Source organism: Limulus polyphemus, unplaced genomic scaffold (assembly GCF_000517525.1).
Source record: "Limulus polyphemus unplaced genomic scaffold, Limulus_polyphemus-2.1.2 Scaffold5601, whole genome shotgun sequence".
Classification (NCBI taxonomy): Eukaryota; Metazoa; Arthropoda; class Merostomata; order Xiphosura; family Limulidae; genus Limulus; species Limulus polyphemus.
The window spans coordinates 32,633-35,409 of record NW_013671211.1 but is presented as its reverse complement, the minus strand read 5'-3'; the positions used below and the strand labels follow the sequence as shown (position 1 = coordinate 35,409).

The following is a 2,777-nucleotide window of genomic DNA, read 5'->3' as shown; positions in this document are numbered from 1 at the left end:
AAATGTCCTCCCATCAGATCCAACACCTCACTTTTTCCCTTGCTTCTTGTCTTAATTGTCCAATGGAGGAGATTCTGCAATCAGGCATGTGGACCACTCCCAGTACATTCATCTTCCACTGTCTCTATCATATCGCAGTTTCCTCTTCATCAGGGTTTCTACCACCTGTGGTCATTCTTCAGACTTTGGTGCAACTCTAACTGGTAAGTTTTTCTTCATACATTCTTTCTTTCAGTTTCTTTTATCTACTTTTTATAACATGGATCCTGCTCCATGGAGAGTGGTGTCTGATCAGGTATGCTTTAACTCTAAATCTGCACTCTACTGCTTTATCTTCCATGGCTACTCATGCTCACCATAGACATGGGGTGTTCCACAAGATCACTTGAAGGTGAATAACCACATGAATTTTGCTTCATATACATACCTTTCCCAGACCATACCACCCATGGAGTGCATGGGTAAAGCAGAAGGAGATTGCTGGCCATCCTTGCCATGCCTAGAGTGAATAACTCAGTATGGTCTTCTTTTCAAAATAAGGTTTCTTGGTCACCTATTCCACTGTCTCCAATGATGATATTCCTCCAGACTCTCCACCGCATTATCACCTTCTTTTTTTCGAATGGAGTATGGGAGTCCTTGCCACTGTTCAGTTCCAAGCTGCTGGGGTGGTTGACCATGGAGGCATCCTGCTGAATGAGTTCCACACAATAACCATTCAGTTACAGAGTAAGGTGGTGGTGTTCTGTGGGTGTAGATGACGTAATTATCTTCTATTTGTGACAACCAATATAACGGAGTGAGACGTCAGATGCAGTTCACCCCTTTGATTGGGAGCCCTCATCCTACCCTCGTGTGGATGTTGGTACCTTGTGAGGAGGTTTAGGATTAGTGTGAACCAATCAACCGAAGTCCTCACTCAGGTTCAGGTTGTATATCTTCTTCCCTGGATTTCCTCTGTGTTGTGGGTCACAGTGGTGGTATGTGGGATTGTTACAGTTCTGTCCTTGACTATCTCTTATACTTTTCTTACAGGGTTGTTATTGCCATTGGATGGTTTTGACCTGTACTACGGTTGGGGAAGTTGATTCCATGTGACAGACATCCTTTCAATACTGGACATCAATTTCCCAGTTTGATAGCTCAGAGCTAATCCTCATGTCATACACGGGAATTGGTGTGTATCTTAATCCCCGGTTTTGGGGTTTGAGGTGAAGATGGTATGATCCTCATCCTACCTTCATGCTGATGTCGGTACCCTGTGAGGAAGTTTTGAATGTAGTTGATTTACCAAGTATGGTCCACTGCACCATAGCCACTCAGCCCCCCAGGAGCACATCCTCATTTACCCACTTTTTCTTGTGGGATTGAGTTACAATATATTTCTGTGGTTAGGATCACTTTCCTACCACATTCTCTCCTACTCAGATGTGCTCCTTCCATTTTCTGCCCTAATATTTTACACATTCCATACATGGGCAAAGAGTATACCAGGCTCAGAAGTGGTGCTGTTCTGCTCTTTTGATCTTTGGATCTGTATCTCTCATTTTCAGGGGTATTCTTCAGATGCTTTCAGGGGGTACTTGCACCTGTCCCTCCTCCTTCTCAATGTGGAATTCTAGCTAATTTTGTGAAAGAGGTAAGTATTGTATTGGAAGTTATAATTTTCCTACACTGCTTCTGCTAAACTATGAAGTGATAGTTCAGTAGAGGTGTGTAGAGGGAGTCATATGTGTCACATGAGTATATCATGCTCCTATTAGTTAGGAGGTGATGCATGATGATTTGCATGAGAGACATGTTGGAATATAGCAAAATAGGGGGGGAGTGGAAGGCTCGTGGCATGCATAAAGAAAAAGTTTGCATATAGAGGGCAGCACTGAACGAAAATAGCTAATTTTGTGAGATGAGGTAAGTACTTATCGGAAATACATTTTCAGTATAGGAAAATTATAACATCTGAGTTTTCACAGGTTTTCTTTTCAGGTCAGAGTAAACTGTAACAGCCCTGCTTACACAGGAGATTCAGTTCTGCCTTTCTTTTTGCAGTGCTGTATTAAACTTACACTGTAATTGCCTTGGGCTGTTTTTAATAGGACATTCATACAGAAATAAGAAAAGCAAACACTTAGTAAGCATAGCAAAATAATGCCAAAATGTCTGTTGTTGGGTAACAAAGAAAAAGTCATTGAAACACAAAATATGCAAGCTTTGAGCATTGAAGTTTATTTCGAGGACTAAAATACTCATTATGTCAAAAACTTACCTGCATTAGTGTTTATGCCCAAATGTTAGTTTTTGGGTGACAAAAGAAAGTCATTGAAACCCAAAAATATGCAAGCTTTCAGCATTTAGTGTTATTTTTAGCATTGTAGTTAATTTCAAGGAATAAAATTCTCATTATATGGAGCGTTCTTTATAAGTTCCTTTAATTTCCTTTTGTTTGGATATTGATCAGTTGATGGTTGCTTCTCTCTTAGAATAGGGTGCTTACCTCATTTCCTATTGCATCTGCGATATTTAGTCTATTTTGAGATCCTGCTTATATTAGATCATCAAGAAATTAATGTTGCATTTTGGAACACTTTGATTAACCACCCCCAAAAAACGTATGTCACATATAAGAGTTAAACGAACCGACTAAACGTCACGTTAGTACAGTCTACGTATTGTGTAAAGTTTAGTGTACTCTAATCCCTTATAGTGATGGCATATGATGAGACACACACATTTGGCATGTAATGCTGTTTGAATACAAGAAGGAAAACAATGCCTCT

General features: G+C 40.2%; 1 protein-coding gene across 1 annotated transcript in view; it reads left to right on the top strand.

Annotated features, from left to right (window-relative positions):
- Positions 1-2,777, top strand: part of LOC106472777 (disks large 1 tumor suppressor protein-like) — a 49,698-nt gene that overhangs the window by 16,709 nt on the left and 30,212 nt on the right. The gene's annotated exons all lie outside the window — the stretch shown is intronic.